This window comes from Monodon monoceros, unplaced genomic scaffold (assembly GCF_005190385.1).
Source record: "Monodon monoceros isolate NGI ecotype Baffin Bay Population unplaced genomic scaffold, NGI_Narwhal_1 Super_Scaffold_21, whole genome shotgun sequence".
Lineage (NCBI taxonomy): Eukaryota > Metazoa > Chordata > Mammalia > Artiodactyla > Monodontidae > Monodon > Monodon monoceros.
In genome coordinates, this window is record NW_021703778.1 from 139,532,735 (window position 1) to 139,555,247 (window position 22,513).

Below are 22,513 nucleotides of genomic sequence, written 5' to 3' on the forward strand. Positions count from 1 at the left end.
TACTCTAATATAGCAGTTTTCAAACTTTAGCTTGTACCACAATTAGAGGTAAAACAGATTGCTGTGTCTCACCCACAGTGTTTCTGATTCAGTCAATCTGCAGTGGGTCCCAAGAATTTGTGTTTCTAGTAAGGCCCCAGGTAATACACATGTTGCTGGCCCATAACCGTGCTTCCAAACTTCGGGAACCATTGGCTCTAGTATGTGAAAATGCACATTGTTTTAACAAGTTTTAAAATGTTTTCTATTCTTCTATGTAAAAATCATGGCACAGAAATTTTTGGAATATTATTATAATTAAGCTTATAAATAAAGTCATTTTGTTAAGCAATTAGAATAGAATTCTGGGAGATTGTTAGCTTCAACTACTTAAAAAAGAAGTAATTCTTATATAGCTTCTGGGTCCTAAGGGGAAATGGTCCTTTGGCCAATTTTTATATTTCTTTTAAACTGTGAGACTAACTTAAAAAGTACAATTGGAGGGGAGCCATCTCCTGTAAAGGTGTGTTTATGTTTTGTTTTGTTTGTAAGAAAATCTCCCACATATGTGAAGACATTGATTTTTGGAGTTTGAGTGTTGGGTTAAGTGTTTGAAGTAAATGACCCTGGTTTTATATATCCTTGTTGTTTGTGTACTCGTTTGATATTTTCATAATATTACTTTTATATCAGAAAAGTAAAAAAATGTTACCATAGAATTCATTCATAACCAGTTAACAAAATTATTTTTAATTGTGGGAAAATAATTTGCATCACAAAATTAAATATTTTGTATTCCGTGGAGTTTCAAGTTAATACCAAAACACTAGGTTGCAAATCCAAACTTTTAAATTCTGGCTCTGCTACTTGCAACACGGTGAGTGTAGACTAATTATTAAATCATTCTGTGCCTTAATTTCCTATAAAATGAGGGAAATGAAAGTGCTTATCTACCAGGGTGGCTGTGAGGTTTCAATGAGAACTATTCCTGGCATTTTAGTAAGCACTATGTAAGGGTTAACTTATAAGGGTTAATTTTTTTTATTAGTTATTACATAACTACCAAAGTGGACAAATTTGTAGTATTTTTTATATATAACTATCAAATGGGCAAAAATAGTCGTATACTAGATTTAAAGTATATCCATGAAATCGTCACAATCTTGTTAAATTTTTTAAAATTTTAACATAGTAAGCTTCATATTTTATCTTTTCCATCTCCATATAATTCAGAGGTCTTGAAATTCTACCATTCTAGTATCTGTTTATCGCCCAACCTTTTTTTTGCTACTGTTAACAAGAGTCTATGTCTTTCCATGACTTTGTGTATTTCATTATATCAGAAAATTGAGAAGTCCTTTCTTTATTCTTCAATACAGTTTTTCAGTTACCAGAAAACCTTAGAAGTGCTCTTATATTTGTATATGCCTATAGCAACTACCTGGCTAAAATTGTATTAGGGTAAATACATATAATTATGTCTTCTCTAATATCTATTTTTGAAAACAAGTAAGTTACCTGATTGTGAATATCTTGATCTTTAATAGATTTACTTTATTTCAAATTATATATACACACACACACACACACACACACACACACACACACACACACACACACACATAAGGTATGATTATCTACAGCAAAAGTCCATAGGGCTGTTAAGCCTTTGAAAAATAAACATAAAAGCAATGTAAGACCACCCAAAAATAATTCTCTTAATTTCTTCTTATCTTTAAATAGTTGCAATTTTTATAATATCTAAAACTTAACACTGGGATGTCAGCTAGGAATCCAGAAATATAATTTTGGACCTGTAATAATATAGTTAATTGTCTTAGATAATTGTGCCTAAAAAGAGAAACCTATTTGTAGAGCATATGTACCTATATACAACTTAAGGTTGCAAATATTTTTAAATAGAGTCAGAAGTTATTGACAGAAAACACAAATATTAGTGATAAAGGTAAAATAATATAAAACTTCTCCCTTAAGGTGCTAATATTTTATAGTCAGTAATTGTCAGTAATAAGTTTGATCTATAAACACAATAGACAATGTTTGTGAGTTGTGTGGGTTGTTTAAAAAAAGGAAGGGGGAGGGCTTCCCTGGTGGAGCAGTGGTTGAGAGTCCGCCTGCCGATGCAGGGGACACGGGTCCGTGCCCCGGTCCGAGAGGATCCCACATGCCATGGAGCGGCTGGGCCCGTGAGCCATGGCCGCTGAGCCTGCGCATCCGGAGCCTGTGCTCCGCAACGGGAGAGACCACAACAGTGAGAGGCCCGCGTACCGCAAAAAAAAAAAAAAAAGAAAGGGGGAAAATGATAAATTGAATGAGTGAAATAAAGCAATCTAAAGTTATTGGCACTGTGTTTGAACCTTAGAGAAAATGAAAAGTTTAATAGCTTTATAGTTCTTCCAGGTCTATTAACAGAAAAATGGAAATAGCAAGTTTAGTAAAATGTATCTTATTTACATATTTTATACGAATAAGGCAATCAGAATTGATTTTCCTAAATTACGAATTTGTTTCTACTTTTAGGCCCTGTATCTTAGAATGAGGTTTATCTGATAGTCATGTACCTGCTGGTCTGTTCCCTGCCTCTCAACATGAGATACTATCAAAGCTTACATATAGTAGCATCATAATCCATACTCTACAACTTTTGAAAAGCTTTATTTTTAATAATAGATTGCATTTTCTCAGATCTGATAAAGGTTGGATAATCCATTGACATTGGTGAAATGCTAGTAATAAAATTCTATAGAATGTAACTCATTGCTATACCAAGTATATTATCTCTTCATGTCCCATTATCGCTTAAAAGCAATTATATCCAAAATAGGTATTATTACGTAAAGAATCTTTTATTATTCTTAAAAGGTAAAAGTATAATTAAGGACGTATAAGTGAGGTAAAGTGAAAGCCCTTTAGACATAAAGTCTAGAAGAGAATAAAAGATGAAGAAACATTTATTTTAAAAAGAACATCTTTGCAATTACAAAGAAATGTTTGATAATATATTATGGTAAATTAGAAAATACTGAACTATTTAATATTTGTAAGGTAAAAATAATTTTCAGCACTTTTAGACTACTAAGCTACACCAGAATAAAAGGTTGTATAGTAATATATTATTTTGATTATGAATTAAAGAGTTAAATAAAAGCCTAGCATGCATCTTAGGTCTCATTTATTTATTAATTTATCAAGCTTTTTATTTTTAATCCTTGATATATATCTGATGCCATGCTGGGTGCTGGAGTTAAAAAATGAATAAGACATGGTATGGTCCCTGTCCTCAAGAAACTCGATCTATTGCAGGGGTCAGCAAACTATGGCCTGTAGGCCAAATTCAGCCTGTCATATTTCTTTGTATGACTTGTGAACTAAGAATGGACTTTTCATTTTTAAATGGCTGAAAGAAGTCAAAAGGAAAATAATACTTTGTGACACGAGAGCTATTTGAAATGTAAATTTCAATGTCCATAAATGAAGTTTTATTGGAACATAGCCACACTCATTCATTGACCTATTGCCTATGGCTATAACAGCAGAACTGAATAGTTGAATGAAAACCATATAGGCCTGCAAAGCCTAAAATCTTTACTATCTGTTCCTTTGCAGAAAAAGTTTGCCAACCTCTGGTCTGTTAGATGAACATAAGCCATCTTTACTCACATTTTTAACTGACTTTTAAATTTACTTTTAGCTTTTGTTCTTCAGTAATTTGAAATGATGTTAGGTTTCATTTCTTAAATTTTTACTTTTAGAAGGAGCAAAGAAAGAACACTTTTCTTCCACAATAAAGTGTATTGCACCATTGTCTCAGTAGACAATATAGAATAATAAAAACAAAAGATCCCTGATTATAAATAATATATAAAATTTTGAACCTTCAAAATTGATCAAATTATTGGATTCGTTATACATTAAGTAAAGTCTCACTCCAAAAAAATTTTCAAGCATTTGTTCGTAGTAGTATCTCCTAAAAAGTGTCCTGATAAAAGTTGTCATTATGAAATAAACTAAAGGAGGAATCGCAAAAATTTCAGGAAACTATAAATTTGATGTAAAGGATGTTCATTTAAAAGGGTTGTTATGGTTCATTTTGGAAGTGAAGAGGCATCTGACAAAATGACTAATGCTGAAAGAGGTAAAATCTGGTACAAAGGATGAATTTCTAGGAAAAGATTATGAATTCCAGATCACATATTTTGTTTATAGCCTAAAATATTTACATTTCTTTGGAACAGATTACTACCTAAACTTTCTACAAATATTTTCCACTTGGGTTATTAGGAATTTTTTTACAGAAATATCAAATCAAAGAAAAGCTATTTATTTTATAAAATTTATTTCATAATCAGTATATTGAAATTTATATATTTCATAACTTCAGGTATGAATGTACTGTAAGTCAACTATAATTTTATGTGGTCATTAACCATTTTTCTTACATTATAATGCTTCAAAAACGAGAATACTGTGTAAGTAAAAGGAAGGAGACATAATTGAGCTGAGTTACTGACTATATGTTAATGATTCTTAATTTGTGACTCTTGTGAAAATCAGTGAGAATTTACATTTAACAGCACCATCTAAAAGTTAACACTGGACATTTTAAAACCCGGAAGAACTCTCCTGTATTATAGCAGAAGCATAGCAGAACACCATGTTTAATAATTTGTGTTTTTGAAAGAAAATTTGATCACTACTGTAGGTCATTTAAATTATATAGTTGCTTTCAAGTACATATCAATATTCTCTAGAAAACGTTAATTTCCCTAGCAAAATATATACTGATACTGTAGAACTCTATGAGTATTTATTTTGTAATTCTAACATTGTTATGACTAAAGTAAAATACTATTATACATGGTAAAGGTAAAAATAACCATATTGAAATAAAATTCTGAGTATTTTTAAATTGTTCTGTATAAATAGGATAACTAAACAGTGTGAAATTGGTAAGAAAGCAAAATACTAGAAACTCTTGTACTGGAAATATTTAAAACTAGATTCAATAAAATATACTATCCCTTTATGGTCAAATAAGGTTATATTTTATGCCATTTGAAGGAGCTCTTTTTGTAATTTTTATGAAATAGTCCTGGACATGGGAAATATGTTTTCATCTTTTTACCTTTGTCTAAATATGTTGGGATGCAATATGTCTATATCCTGATACTAACACTTAGTGAGTCAGACAGACCTAAATTTGAATCTAAAACTCTACCACTAACTATGAGATTAAAGCAAATTAGCCTGTTCAAACTTCAGTTTTCTCATCTACTCAATTAACTAATGCCTACCTCTCAAGATTGTTTTTTCTGATAATTGAGATAATAAAAGTAGTCAATAATACTAATTAACAAACATATATAGCACTTACTACGTGTCAGGAGCTATTTCAAGCATATGTTAATTCATTTAGCCTTCAAAACAACCATATGAGGCAGGTACTATTGTTGTATCTATTTTAAAGGTGGAGAAACTGAGACAGATCAATTAATTGATTTGCCCAAGGTTAGCCAAGCTAGGAAGTGACTATAATGCATGTAAAAGCATCTAGTATAAAACCTGGCTTGTCTGTAGATGCTCAGTAAATGTCCTTTTTTCCTTTACCTTTTTTTTCTCATTTAATTAATAATATTACCTATTACCTCTAATTAGATATGACAGCCCCAAATGTTTCTGCTACTAACCATTGTACTCTGATACCTATTGTTAGCTATTAGCATACCTGGTGGATATGTCTAAAAAATAAGAATGTTAGTCAACATTTTCCCACTACTACTTCAAGGCATGGGCAAAGGAACAAGAATAAGAATTTCTGTAGTCTATATGATATGTGGATTATTAGTGCAGTTGCATTAAGTACCTCCTGATATCCTGTCTGAACCTATTTACTTTGTACCTCTGTAGTTTAAAATGTTTGGAATATGGCTTGAAATGGCCCAAATATGTGACATTCAGGATAGCTTTTTAGTAATAGTCCCTTTTATCTGGGGTTTATATTTATTTTGCATTATCCATTGTAAAGTAGTATATGCCTCAGAGCATGGGCACATTTATGACCTACCAGTTTGCTAAAAACAACATTTATAGTCTTTGTTCAATTTAACAAGTATTTACCAAGCACCTTGGGCTTTATTGAGTGAATGCTAAAGTACATGTACTCCTAAAATTGTCACCTGACAAATCAAAACAATACAAACTTAGTATCAAAAATGTTCAGACAAATGGGCTTCCCTGGTGGCGCCGTGGTTGAGAGTCCGCCTGCCGATGCAGGGGACACGGGTTCATGCCCCGGTCCGGGAAGATCCCACATGCCGCGGAGCGGCTGGGCCCGTGAGCCATGGCCGCTGGGCCCGTGAGCCATGGCCGCTGAGCCTGTGCGTCCAGAGCCTGTGCTCCGCAATGGGAGAGGCCACAACAGTGAGAGGCCCGCGTACCGCAAAAAAAAAAAAAAAAAAATTCAGACAATTCAGGTCAAAAAAATTCTTTAAAGGGAAAGATTAATATAAAGCTGAGCTATCAATGAAATTTTTATACAAGTAGAATTTAAACTAAATTGAAGGAGAGAAATAGGATTTAGATTAGGAGAGAAGACATTACTGATGGGAGTAAGAAAGAAAGGGAAATGTATGATCAAGCTACAGAGAAAGATAAAATTAAGAAAATCTTCCTGGCTAGAGCAGAAGATTCACTTTACATAGAAGGATGGATAAACTAGAACTATGTTATTTTAATCTCTTTCTTAGAACAGCTAGAGTAGTACCATCTGTGGAGATGCAAAACAGCAACTATCATTGTTCAGAGATTCCTCTGAAGCCAAAATTCATAAGATGACTATCAACCAATACACACAGTAAAACCGTGCCATCAATCCTTTCTAAAAGTAAACGCTTTTGAGAATTGGCACTTATTCAATAAGTGTACATTCCCCAGTAAGACTAACATGATTATTTTTGAAGATTGGTTTTTTTTGCCCTGGTTTTTGTTTTGTTTTATTTTGTTTTTGAAGTTCTGATGTAATGTGCAAACCTAGTGACTATCCATACCATTATTTGTATATAAAATTTAAACTGCTGTGAAGTACCAGGTTCCAATTTTGTTGATTTGTTGTTTGGAAACCTTTTCAGTCAATACTTATCTTACCATCAAAACAAGGGATATTTTTTATCATAGATTTTTTTGTCAGTGCTGTACCTCGAGTTGGCTTAATGTTTTATATAAAATTACTAGGTAATAATAGAGAACTCACTGTTTGATGAGAATTCAAAATCCGTCGTGTTCAAAGTCCTAGCATGACCTTTTCAACATTCCCAGCCTTTGTGTGAACATCTCAGTCACAGCTTCTTTCATCTGAGAGTTAATTGCTTGTGTAGTTCTAATTATTTGAAAGTCCAACCCTGCCACCTTACCCAAGACATTTACCCTTTGTTTTATTTATGCATTAAAAGGAAAAGCTCCTTAGTATTACTATCCCAGTTGAAAAGTAACAGGTATAACATTAGAACATTTAGATAATTAGAGCAATATGTGACATTGCATTTAAAAATCATGTTGAAAGCCTCCTGTTCCACATAGCAATACAGAAGGAAGTGTACCTTGTTCCTTGAGGTGGGGATTTTGGAATTTTTAGCATAAGGCAAAAAGAAAAATTTCATATATGAAGAACCCATAAATAAAATGCTGTCTTCATTTTCCCTTAAGTACGTTTCTTTATTGCATGCCTACTCTGCATCAGAACAAGTTTTCAACTTTTGGGGAGTCCTAATGGGGAAGAGAGATGAATCATATCAGTTAACATACAAGTGAGTACAAATATACTTATTATCGTAAATTCTATGTCTAATTAGAGCTCTTACTAGAAAAGTAGTGTTGCCCATATAACCATTTGTGACGCAGCATAACATAGTGCTTAAGAGCACAGACTACTTGGATTCGAATCCTAGATTCACCTCTTACTAGCATGTGACCTTACACAACTTACTTTACTCAGTTTTCTTATGTGTAAAATGGAGAGAATAAGAGTACCTACCTCAGAGGGTAGTTATATTATGTGAGTTAATGTGAGTAAAAGCAATATTTATTTGCTACATAAATATTTCCTATTATTACCTACAATCTAAATAGAACTTTAGCTTAAAAAGTAAGTAGATAATGGTTGAGTAAATATTGAAAGAATTTTTCTCTGGGGAAAAAATCAAGCAGGATAAGTTACAGAAAAGGAAAAAGAAACAGAGATGACATGCTAAATGTTTATTTTTACCTTGAATTTATCAGAGTAATAAAATCTTGAAATCAGTGTTCCAACTCACCCTTACAACCTACTCTCATAAAATGAACAGAGACTGGCATACTAGAATAGTTTTGCAAAATATATGCTAAGATATTGACAATAAAGCATCATTAAATATTTTGCAAATATAAAATGCTAAAAGCATGTTTATGTAGAGATATAGTTTCGGGAATGAAGATTTCAGAATATTCCTTTCTTCATTATTGTCTGAAACCAAGAATGTGAATTCATCTTCCTTTTATTAGATCTCCATCTATAAAATGGACTTAATATCACTTTTCACACAAAATGTAATATGATGACAAATGGATTTATATCTATCAAGTCCTCTGAGCTTCTTAGAATTATATCACTGAATTAGAGCAGAATATTTGTATTGCCAGGCATAAAAGGAAACTGATAGAGGGTAAGAAAATGGACTCAGATAACAAAATAAACTGTTAGGAATTATTCTAATAATTTTACTAGTATTATTTCCTCATATTGGAACTTGGGAAAACCATGGCTGCTATTAAAGAATGGCAGACAAATATCCAACAGAGGGAGTAACCATTTCAGATAATCATAATAACAGACACAACTGAGAATTTACAGGAAGAATCCAAGTTCCTTCAAAAGATGCTGAGAAGAAAGAAGTAAAGCTGTTGGAAGTATGGAGTTTGAAAATGAACTGTTACCAGTTGCACAGAGAGGGAGAAGGACATGAAATATCAAAGGCAACAATGCAGAAAAAGCAATTGATTGTGCTGAAAGGACCAATTGATAAGAGGCAATATATTATAATTCTCTATGAAGACTGAAGATAGCATTATATTGTTGGATGTCATTGAATAATTTAAGTGTTTTCCCCTCACCTTCTTCACTCCTTCCCATAAGTTTGATTGCAGCATATGTTATATGGCCCTTGCATGTAATAATCCTCAGCATGAAATTTTATGTGAGGAGAAGATAGGCCAGTTTTGTTTAGGAGATGATTTTGAATAGAGTTCTGCAAATTTTAAGAATACTTTTCTACAAAATGTAGGCATTGGAAGCAATGACAAAATTAGTTTTGAATATTGTATAAATACGGGATTTCCCTGATGGTCCAGTGGTTGACTCCGTGCTTCCAGTGTAGGGGGGCATAGGTTTAATCCCTGGTCGGGGAACTAAGATCCCACATGCCATGCGGCATGGCAGTAAATAAGTAAGTAAAGTAAAATGGGGTCGTCTTATAATGTTTCTCATGCTTGCAGTGATTCAAGACTATATTTTATATAGGAGACCCACATTATAACCCCATTGATAAGATTCAAAAGAGATTCACGTCATGCCAATTTCCCACTATTGTTAAACACAGTATTTAGAGGTTTTGGGTAATTACGTGATACTTTGATATGAGTTCTATTTGTGGGTCCTATTTACTTCCCTGTCTCGTTTACTCCCTTTTTGGCATTTTTTAAGACTTGCCTGTACTGTATCCTGTCCCTTAAGATGGGATTGCTCTGTGGGGTGGATAGATGAATGAATATCACCATCAGTATTAAATATTTAGAGGAATGAGAGGTCTGCTTTTATATAATATTGAAAGCCTATCCTAATATAAATGCACCTTCCCTCATAGGTGTATCTTGTGCAACAGTATTAATAATAATGCTCTAGTTTATCTTTGTTCAAACTTTAGTTATTACTGTTTGCCTTTTAAATATAAAATACCTTAAAAGAGGGATCAGCAAACTTATTCTTTAGAGGTAGTAAATATTTAGAGATAATAAATATTTCAGGCTTTGTGGGCTATATAGTCTCTGTCATAACTACTCAGCTCTGCCAGCCCTGTAGCACAAAGTCTGCCATATGATGATATAAATGAGTGGGCCATGCTGTGCCCCAATAAAACTTTATTTATGGACACTAAAATTGGCTTTCTCATAATATTCATGTCATGAAGTATTACTCTTCTTTTGAGTTTTTTTTCAATCATTTAAAAATGCGAAGATTACCGTGATTTCAGGCCATGCAAAAAAACAGCAGGCAAGATTTGTCCCATTGGCTGTGGTTTGCCACCCCTTACTTTAGGACATTCCTAACCTATAGTGTATTAACATCTGCTCTGTTAATCAAAAGCTCATAGTGTGTAAGCTTTTCAGAAAAACGCTCTGAGAATTTAAGAGAGAAAGGAGTTGCCCTGTGAAAATTAACACTTCATAAACTCAAATATGCCCTGAGTGCCTACTGTGTATATACCAGGCACTGTTCAAGATATTGGGGATACAGCAATGAACAAAGAAGTCCGAAGATTCTGCCTTTATGGAATTTACATTTTAGTGGTGTGTCACAAATATAAGTAAATTAGTAAAATGGATAGTATTAGAGATGGTGATAAGTACTATGGATAAAAATAAACCAGGGAAGGTGGATAGGTAGTACAGGCCGGAAAGAGGGTTGTAATTTTAAATAAGGCTATCAAGCAAGGCTTCATTGATAAGGTGACATTTGAGCAAAGACCTAAAGGAGGAGAAGGAGCAAGCCATGGATCATGTAGAGCCTGTGTGTCACCCTTAGTATAATGGAGAGTTTTGAGCAGAGGTGTAACATGATCTGACTTATATTTAAACAGGGAAAGCATTTAGGAGGCTATTGAAATAATCCCGGTGAAAAATGATAGTGACTCAGACCAATGATAGAGATAGAGGTAGTGAGAAATACACTATTGTTATATATTGAAGGTAGAGGTAACAGATGGAGTAAGAGAAAGAGAAGAGTCGAGTATAAGGTCCAGGACTTTGACTTGGGCAATTGGAAGAATGGAGTTGCCATTCAGTGAAATGGAGAAGACTGGGGGAAGAAGAGGTTTGAGGAGGAAGATCAGGAGTTTTACTTTGGTCATGGAAATTTGAATTGCCTTTAGATATCCAAATGGAGGTGTTAAGTTGGCAGTTAGGTATATGCATCTGAAGTTCAAAGGAAAAGTCTGGGTTAGAGATATTATTTTTTTTAGAGTCATCAGTATCTTAATGGAATTAAAATCCATGACAATTGATGAGATCATCAAGGTATTTACTAGTATTACTATTTATTTATTGTATTACTACCCCTGCTTCATTTCCCATCCACTTTCAAAGAGGTAGGTAGTTTCTAGTAACCTGTCCCCTCTGCTCACTCACGAAGGGTGGAAGGGATCCCACTGAACAGGAACCTGGCCTACACAGGAAGTACTATTAGTTGGCTATCCTGAAATTTTGCCATGGTGTAAACATGGGAGTGAATTTTCCCAAGTACCTCCTTGCTGGAAACTGTTTGCACTGGAGGTAAGTGTGAAGGGGGAGGTTGTGGGGAATGATGGGGTGAGGGCTTCCTAAACCTTTCCCAAACCTCAGGAATGGCCTGATTCTGAGGGAGGGAGAAGGTTCAGGCTGGTTCTTGTTCCCCTGAACCAGTTTATACAGCCCTAAATTTGACCTGCTTTCCTCAAACTGGGAGTCAGAAATCCCTTTTCTCTTCTGTTTTTCTGCTGCAGAAATTCCCAACATTCCCATTTTGTGGGCTCCAGAAAGGGGTAAGCGAAGACTTCAATCCCAGCCAATCATTTCCAGATTAATAATTTTTAGTGTTTTGGTTTCTTTTATCATCATAAAGAAAACGCTTGGACCCATTTTTCCCATCTGTTTAATTTCCTTGTGGATTGTTATGTATCTATGTTCTAGGGTCATTCCGTATCCCTGGGCAGTAGAGTTCAGATCCATATGCTATCTCCATTTGTGTGCTGTTTCTCTTGTGGATTCTCATACACAGTTTATTGATGACTATTTCCTAGATGGAAGACACCCCATTCAGGAGACTGCTTCACTCTTAATCTCTTCTTTTCCTGAATGTTGTTTTGTTCTCCTGCTGACAGCTTTTCACTACCCTACCCAACTGCTTCTGATGATCTGTCATCACTTCTCTGCTGTTCTGTCTTCCTGTTTAACTGCCTTTGATTTTTGTCTCTCCTTTATCCCCCCATTACGTATCTGCTGAATGATTTGCATTCTTCACTCACTGGTGCTTTGTCCATCAGCAAATGGCCTGGTACTACATATTCATCTGCTATTTTAGCATTTTAGACTGCCCAGCATTGTCTGTCGGCTCTCCTACCATTCTCCTATACTGTGGCCTTCCAAGTGCTATGCTATCTGTCTGCCTGATCTTGCCCTACCCAATCTATACCAGTAATATTAGAAGTAGGTTCAGATTGTTTAGCACTTTTGTTACCTATCTCTGCTTGCCTTGTGCCACTAAGTTGGACTGCTGACTGAATTTGCTTGACTGCTGTTCTTCTCTACCTATTTGCTGCACGTGGCTGCCCCATTAGTTGACATGAGACATCACATTCATCGCCTGTGTACTCAGCCTTGCAACTTGCTGATTGGTCCATATTGCCTCCCTTATACTTCTCTGCATCTGATAAATCACTGGCGTTGCTCCTCTGTTGTCTTGTAACCCTGATCAGATTTTATTTCCAAGAAGTGTTGCCTACATATTGTCCAAACATATCTTAGCAATAGGAAAATGCCTCACTATTTAAGTCCAGTCCAATTTACTCCTAAACTGACTTTTAAATTCGCTACCACCATCTTTCTGCTTTTTTATACAACTCCACATTCTTCCCTCTATTTAGGAATAGATTTTTTTCTAAATCATTTATCATCTTTGCTTCAGTTGCCTTTTCATATCATATATTATGTACTTTTGTTCCTTGTGTATGGGATCTTTCAGTAATTTTCCATATAATAAATTTGTTTCCTAATTTATTTTCCCTGATTTTTCCAGGGCTTCATGAGGATAAATTACTCCTATTAATTTTATCCTTTTTAGTTAAGACCAGAAGAATTTTTTGAAACTTTAACGTATCATCTCTAAAAATAATAAATTTAGTTGTCTTATAGCTCTTTGTAGTTAAGATTAAGGTAACTTTCCACTCTGCTCCATTTTTTCCTTTGAGAATATCATTTCTCTGCTACTCCATAATTTATGTAATATCATTTAGAGATCCTTTTGATGTATTTATCTTTCCCTCCCACATTTTAGACTGTGTTTTCTTTTGTGTGGGTAAACTTTTAAAATTGAAATTTTCCTTTATTTACTAAGTATTTGGCAACTAGACTAAAAAGTTTTAATTATCCGGACTATAAAGCTTATTGTCTTATTCACTTGTATTTAAACGAAAGACAAGATCAAACAAAAAGTAGAGAAGAATCTTGGTGAAATTTTCACACAATTTCAAGAGTCTGAGGAGATTTAAAGTGGGGTGTGTATGCATGCATGAAAGTGTGTGTATGTAGACTTGAAGTGTTCTATGTGTGTATGTATCCACAACATCATTGTGCTTGAAGTGTGGAAAATGCTGAGTATCCATATTAAATTTTATTTTATTTTTACTAAAAATGAGAGGGAAAAGGAGAAGGGAAAAGCTAAAAAGAGAGTGATAAACAGGGAATACAGGAAAAGGTATGGATAGGTTTTGCTTCTGTTTCTCCCTCTCCTTTTCCTTTAGTGATAGAGATAAAATTGATATGAAGCAAAAGACTGCTCTAGGAAAGTCAAGAAAATTACTTCTGTAGGTTTTAATTTTTTTATTGTGATAAAATACGCATAACATAAAATTTACTATTTTAAGTGTACAATTCAGTGGCATTAAGTACAGTACATTCACTATTTTGTATAGCCATCACCACTATCTGTTTCTGGAACTTTTTCACAATCCCAAATAGAAACTGTACAGTAAACAATAACTCCCCATTCCTCCCTCCCCTAGCCCCTGGTAACCTCTATTTTACTTTCTGTCTCTGAATTTGCCTATTCTAGGTACCTCATATAAGTGGAATCATACAATTTTTGTCTTTCTATGTCTGACTTAACAATATTTTCAAGGTTCATTCATGTTGTAGCATATATCACAATTTCATCCCTCATTGTGTGTATATACAATTTGTTTATCCATTCATCTGTTGATGGGTACTTGAGTTGTTTCCATCTTTTGGCTCTTACATTAACGCTGCTGTGAACATTAGTATGCAAGTACCTGTTTTTCTTACCATTCTTTTGGGTATTTACCTAGAAGTGAATTCAGTAGCTTTTAATACTTTTGTCTAAGAAGAAATTAAATTAGTAGCAAAGACATCAGGGAAACTACATAATTAACACGAAAGATGGATAAGTCCAAGATACTTTATCAGGAGTCGAAGAAATTACAAACTTTTAGAAAGGCCACAGAAGGCCAAGTGAGATTTAGAAGACACTATATTCTAAGAATAAAAGGGAGAATAAAGTTGAAATAACACAGATATTGGATGTTTGAAGGACAGCAAAAGTGATTCTGGAGAAGGTTGAATTTAAAAAATACTCGAAGTGGAATAATGCAGACTTCAAAAGAAGAGGAGGTAAGCGTTTGAAAGGCAAGGTTTAAATGAAGTTAACAGACTGAGATGAGGCAACCAGGTTGTATTTATAGGAACCAGTAATGGGAACAGGAGTTCATTTCAATTCAGTGGTCTTCAATTCTGGATACCCAGCTTTCTACCTGAATTGAACTCTGCACCATAGTGTCCTAGACCTTACAGGAGTTACAAAGATTGGAAAGAATTGTTCCTTGTCTTCAAGGGGTTTGAAACTAGAGTAGTTAAATATGCAATAATAATGTGTTTAGGAAAGAAGATTTTCAGTCCTTTAGGTGATAATGTTTTCACAACTCAACAGTTTTTTGGTGATTTTACATACTCTATCCAGCCTTTCTGAGCCAAGGTTCCTCATCTAAAGTATCAAACACAGAAAATGATTTGAGTGACTATCTTCTCAGTTCTCCCAAGGGTGGTGTATAAACTAGTACTATTCTGTATGCATAGGAGAGAAGTTAATTCAATACATCCAATAATTCTCTCAGAGGCTTACTCTGTGCCATATACTCTGTTAGGTGTCTGTAACACAAAGATAAGGCCTTGTTCTCAAGGAACTTACATTCCAAAAGAGGGAAAAAGACATTTAGCAAAAAAATATATTTCTAATATCATCCATAAAATTTTGTTATTTTCTTCTAATTCTTCAGGGAAAATGTTCAAAGTCAGAGTGATTGTATATGAGGGAATCGTTTCACCTCTTCTAAGCATCACTGATTCAGGAAAAAGAATGTCTTCTATGTTAATACCTTGTCACAGCTGAAGGATTCTGGTAATAGTTTAAATGCCAATAAGAATCTCTTTAATTTTAAAACCTAGGGCATTCAGTGACAGATTACTGATTTCATTGGTTAGCTGTTAATAAACAGCATTACCTAAAACCAAGCTTATTGGTTTTATAGTGGAAGAATAGAGAATGGTTAGAGATAAATAGATAATTAATGTTCAGGAGGTTGTTCTTGAATGTAATTGCAAGCACAATGAGGGATTTTACCCCCTGAGGTACAACTATATACTAATACTGAAAATGTTTGGTAATTTAATTTATTCTCACTGTCAACTAAAGCTCACTTGAATTCCTGGTTACATTTATTGGTTTTTATTATGGTTTTGATTAATTTATCATTTGAACTAGGAGTTTATTTGTCCTCCCTATCTTGATGTGTGCCTTCAAATTTGAGAGCAATTAGCTTCATTCCTATTGGTCAGTACTTCACAGTGATTCCTTTAAAGTAATCTCTTTAAAAGTGCTGCACTTAAGATAAGTTTTAGTAACCTATTTTTCCTCCCATCCCCTGATGTCCTACTAAAGTTATTTATTTTGACAGCACAGCTGGGAAGATCAAAGTTCTCATGTCAGGAGAAAAGCACTAAAATAGAAATTACATCCAGATTTAACTTTTTTTTTTTTTAACAATGGTGAATAATTTTAAAAGATTTTTCTTCACTTGTGTTCATTCTGAAGAACATATTTAATGAAAATAAATGATTTAGGTTTTTTTTTTTTTTTTAGCGGTATGCAGGCCTCACACTGTTGTGGCCTCTCCCGTTGCGGAGCACAGGCTCCGGACGCGCAGGCTCAGTGGCCATGGCTCACGGGCCCAGCCGCTCCGCAGCGTGTGGGATCCTCCTGGATCGGGGCACGAACCCGCATTCCCTGCATCGGCAGGCGGACTCTCAACCACTGTGCCACCAGGGAAGCCCGATTTATGTATTTTAAAGTATAAGACCTGGGATAAAGGAAAATATCAGTAACATCATTTTATTCAATTTGTTTTATTTGTAATAAATATACTTTTTCTTTTCTCATGACATCTGAAATTCTGTTTTTATTTTGAGGGAAGCTCAATTGGAAATAGAGTTTTGTAATGTATTTTTTTGTAAAGGTTAACCTGAAAGGCAGCATTTCTCTCATACCTTTATAAAGTCCTTTTTATATTTAATAAGAAGATCCTCTAAATTTCTTTGCAATCAGGAGATTCTTTGTAGGCAGCTACTCCTAACAAACAAGTTGTCGTGTAATTTTTCATTTTCTTTTCTTTTATTTTTTCCTTTCTCTCCTGAAGAACAGTAGATCATATTCAATACCTCGCAAAGGAAGATGTAGCTTCCTTATATGAGCATTTTGTTAGGAAGTTTCACTCCTTCAGTTCTGAATGTAGGCAATGACAGTAGCAGGTACTAATAACCAGTCTCTGAAACCCCAATCTCTTTTTCTACCCTTTGTCTCCTACATCAAATATTTCAGTGTTGCTGGCAAAAACTAACACATTACATGTGTGGCACAAGAGATCCAGTGGAGTGAGAGAGACCATTGAGGGAAAAGTCAATTGCCTTGGATAAAGAAACTGTTCAATACAAACTTCTTCATGTATATTTACCAGTATTTAATTCCGTGAACATCAAAATCAATACCTGAAAAGTCCACTAATTAGATATTTCGATGTTTATAAAATACAAACTACTCTAAACTTTTTGTATTTATCTCTGAATGCTTTTAGATTTCTTGTAATATTTAGTACTTATGAAGAAATGAGATTATTTTCTATTCATATAAGCAGCATAAAAACATCTTAGATGTTCAGGAATCAATTTTTATTTGGTTTGTTCATAACCATATTACAGTAGTAGATGTGTACTTACTGTGCAATCATAAGTAATCTCATTATAGAAATCTTGAGCAAATGTTCTGAAAGAAAATATCTCTTATTAGTTAAATTCTTTTCTCATCCTCCAACTGGCTGTCCTCTGGTCAAAATTAAGATCAATCTTGAGAGAAGGATAAAAGGCAAAAGCCTTTTTAGATGTCCTGTTTCTCATGATGGTTAGTAACTAAAAATAAAACTTAAGGCCATATGCAGAAAGCTCCTATTTTATTAACCAGAAAATCTGTCTTCAAATTTCCATAATTCCTGGTTTGTTAGAATCAGAATGAGAATATTAGGACCCCAGCATTTTGTGTATTATAGGTGTTTAATAAGAGCGTAAAAATGGTGACCTTTTTATTAAGACACAGTATTAAAGGTGAGATTTTAACTGAAAAACATATGGTCATTTAGGATAAGGAAAAGACAGATGTTTTTATGACTTACAAAAGGCATAATAAAATGCCTTTTATGAATAGCTTTAAATTTTTTTTCTGAATGTAGATTTCTAAATATATTTTGATTTTACTGTTTTTGCCAAAAAATAATTTGGGAAATACAGAAAAGCAAAATGAAGTAAATACAAACCACCAGTAATCTCAACATATAGTTATTAGCTAGGACTAATTGATTAATTTGCCCAGTAGCAAACCCAACAAATATTAAGGTTTATATCTTGGGTTTCTTAATAACATCATCCCAAGTGATACCATAGCTATGAAAATTTATTGTGCACTTACTGTGTGCCAGGCATTGTGATAAACATTTATGTAATGTCTTATTTAATCCTCACAACAAACCTACACAAGGGGTACCACTTTACAAACAGGAAAATTAGATTTAGAAAAATTAAATCATTAATAAGTTAACCCAGATCACAGAGTAGAAGATAATAGAATTAGAATTTGAACAAGGTAGTCTTGACTCTAGAGCCCTTGTTCTTAATCACTCTCCTTTTCATATAAAGTAAGATTTTCTCTGTTTCGTTAGTGTTCTTATAAAAGAACAAAAACGGGGAGGAGGGATGTGTCAGTCACTACAGAGTATAAACAAGCTATGAGTAATTTAATTTCCCTGTCATTAATCATTTAGGTCCTTTATTATTTCCTATCATCAACACTCTCTTTATATAAATTGTCATATACTTCTCTGATTACCAGTTTAGAAATATTTCCTTAAAATAGAATAACAGTCAAGATTGCTAAGTCTGCCAGTTTGCCCTCCAGAATATGTACAAATTTATATATTCATACTATCAGTTTATGAAAGTACACATCCATTATCATTTTTAATCTTACTACTTTGATAGGTGAAAATTGTATGCCTTTATTGGCATATTGCAGACTGATAATGAGATTGAACATTTTTCTTGTATTTTTCCAGTTTTGTTTCTTTTATTAACTGCCTGTGTTCTATATTCAGTTTTGGCTCAGCAGCCTGTTCTTAAAGACTGATTCTAATTGCTTGTCAGGAAATAATTTTGGCAGAGTCAGATTATACTTTAACTGTATCAGTTTGACACATAAATATAAACCAATTCATTTTCTCTTTTCTCGAACTCCATTAACATAATAGTACTCAATTATTTCACTACTCACCATCTTGCAACAGAGGTCAAGTTCAAAAACACATTCTGAATCAAAAACATGCAGTTTATAAAGTGCAAACACATTATTTTCTAACAAGCTAGTTATGCCCTTGGTCAAGCTTTCTTCTCATAGCTGATGCACAGTACTTTATTTTCTAACTATTCTTTTCTTATGGAATATTCACACTAAATGTTTTATGGATAGAATATTATGAACCTTAATATTTTAGAATTAATGGTCAATTCATAGATACAAACCTTGCAAAATAATTTATAGTTAGGACATTGAATACATATAGCTACTATTAACTGTCATTTTTTAAAACATCACAATGTACAGTCCTATTTACACAATTATTTTGCTTGGCAAACTCACTTTTCTGCATAGAATTCCAAAGGAAACAATATTCTAGCATGCAATTAATATGAATTACATTTGATTATCTAGACATTTAAAGCATTTTATAAACTTTTCCTGACAGAGCTTAACTTCCCCTCTAGTGTTCAAGACAGCCTACGTTTTTTAGTCGCCCCTTAGAAGCAAACCATGTAATGCCCAAAGTTTTTTGGTAAGTGAATTGTTTAACACTTGGCTTGGCTTGGCTTGGGAATTCCCTGGTGTCCACCGCTTTCACTGCAGTGGCTCAGGTTCGATCCCTAGTGGGGAACTAAGATACTGCAAGCCACGCGGAAAAACATGTGGCTTGTATTTTTTGACAGAAACATTTTTTTATGTAAGTGATTGTCAAGTAGGGCATTTTGGTCCCCAGGGTACACTTAATGCTTTGTGACATTTTTGGTTGTTCCAACTGGAGGGATGCTACTGACATTGGGTGATTAGAGGCCAGGAATGCTGCTAAATATCTTCCAATGAACTGGACAGTTCCCACAACAAAGAATTCTCTGGCCCAAAATGTTAAATGTGCATAAATTGAGAAACCCTCATTTACATAATATTAGTGATTACTCACTGCCAGGCACTGTGCTGGGGCATGGGGATACATGGATAGAAAGTTATGATCTTAGTACTCAGGGAAGTTCCTTAGAGAAATTTATTATCTTAGTACTCAGGAAAGAATTGGATATATAAAAGGTAACTTGATCATCAATATAATATTGGTATATATGTAAGATAAAGTTTATCTGAGGGACATAGGGAAATTTTCAAAAAAGTGATACTAGAACTGTTGTTGTTCTTATTTTACCTTTTACTTAAATTTCCATAAAGTGTACAAATAGTATAGTTACAATTTAATGGATTTTCAGAAAATGAACATACCCATGTAACCAGCATCCAGATCAAGAAACCAGAATAATTTTTTTAATCTCTTCTTTTTTTAATTGAAATATAGTTGATTTACAATGTGTAAGAAACCAGAATATTATCAGTGTCCCAGAAGACCCTCTTGTGCCCCCTTTTCATCACAGCCCAACCCGTGAGAGTAACTACAGTTCTGACTTCTAGCATCATAGATTTTTTTGGGTTTGTTCTAACCATTATGTAATTGAAAGTGTATAGTAGTATGTAATCTTTTGTGTCTGGATTCTTTTGCTCAACATTATATTTGTAAAATTGATTTATACTGTTGCATGTAGTTGTTTGTTGATTCTCATTACCATTTTATAAATATGCCATTGTATAAATATACCATTGTATAAAGAATTGATTAATTCTACAATAAAGGCACAATGGCTGAAATCATAAGTCTGCCAATAGGTCAGTCTGCCTGCAGAATGGGTTTTGAGGAGGCAGTGGCAAGAAAGAGCCTGGAGAGGGGTAGAGTCAAATGATGAAGGCTCTCTGTGTCATAAAAAAAAAAGGCATTTGGATTTCTTTCTAGTAGGAAATGAAGATATATATATTTTTAAAGATGTTAAACAGCAATGAATTTAATGAGATTTGCATTTTAGAGAGACTACTTTGGCAGCAGAATAGAGAATGGGTTGAATGGGAGTGAACTTAGCTACAACACCAATTAGGATGTTATTGGAATATTCAAACAAAAGATGCTGAGAACCTAAATGCAGATGCGGGTAGAAAGGGTAGATTACTCTCAAGATAGAATTTACAACACTTTTTGACGAACGAGGTATGGAGATTGCAGAGAGTAGTTTTCTGAGCCACCTTTCAAAAGACTTTGTGTGTTCCTGACATACAAAATGTGTGCAATGAAGAAAAATAATAGAATTAAATGTTAGTAATTAAAATTGAATTCAAAATAACATTCAAATGTATCTATAGTGTTCGAACTTGTAGAAAAACAGATATCATAAATTGAAAATGAATAAATTGATGGGAATCTTTATGGAGAATATGTAGGAAAATTGTTAACAGTTTAGATGAAGGTTAATGGCATTGGCCCTTTATTTGTTTTAATTTTAATCTAAAACTTATGTCTTCCTTTTTGTTGTTTCAGAATTTTGCTATTTTTATTTTTTTTACTAAATTTGTACATTTAGTCATGAATAAGGTGGTTTGCAGTTCAGGAAGAAAAAAATAAGAGATAAGTGTGTGTGTGTTTGTGTGTGTGTATGTGTACTAAAAGCACAAGTTGAGAAAGGAAAGGAAGAAAGGGGTTAAAATATTGCATCTCTGTGAATAAGAAGGAAATTGTCTGAAGTGGAATTAATAGAGTTCCCAGTTATCTCTAGGTAGGAAGATTACTGTGTTTTAATTTTGTTTGTGTATGCATCCCTAAAGAGAATAAAGGCAGTGAGTCAGAAAGTTCCCCGTAGTCACCCCTAATAGCATCACTTCAAAGATGCATTGACTGCTATCTGAGATAGTAAAGTCAGTTGTCTCTTTGTGACCTAGAGAATGAGTGCAATTAGCTTTTGATAACAGAGCACACTGCTTATTAATGTTTTTAAAATGAAGAACTCTAACATGAATTTTTTTAAAGCTGTAAGCCCTTTATTTATGGATGTGATTATTTACCTAGAAGACCCAAAAGAATCAGCTGAAAAGGTATTAGAAGCAAGAAGAATTCAGGATGGCAGCTGAATATGAGTATTTTATTTTATAAACATCTATATGCTAATATTACTTAAATTAGAAACAACCCACTAGAAAAAATTTTAGAAATATTTCATTTGCAATAGCAGAAAAAAGGAAACTTCATAATACCTAAGAATAAACTTAAGCCATTTGACAGACAGACCTGAAAAAAGAAAACTTTATTAAAGGACGTAAAATATAGCTTGAATGATTAGGAAGTCATGCGATATTCTTAGATGCAAATATTTTTGTGAAAATATTTTTTGTGTAACTTATCAATTTACCTTAACTTGATTAATACATACATACAAATACATACATACATTAATACATACAAATTCCCACTGGAATTTTGGAGGAGAAATTGATTCTAAATCAACAAAGTTGATTCTAAATTTCATTTTAAAATAGCAAAGGTATGAAAATAACTAGTGATTTTTTCCAAGTAAAACAATAAAATATAAGGCACAGCAATGACAGGAAAATAAACTCAGAAAGAAATGCAACCAAATGATATTTCATTAACATACCTATGTATAAAATTGGAATTTAGTATTATATATATATGATACATCAAGACAT

At 33.6% G+C, this 22,513-nt stretch overlaps 1 protein-coding gene across 2 annotated transcripts in view; it reads left to right on the plus strand.

The window, feature by feature from the left end:
• Positions 1 to 22,513, plus strand: part of GPHN (gephyrin) — a 619,699-nt gene that overhangs the window by 266,159 nt on the left and 331,027 nt on the right. The window lies entirely within an intron of this gene.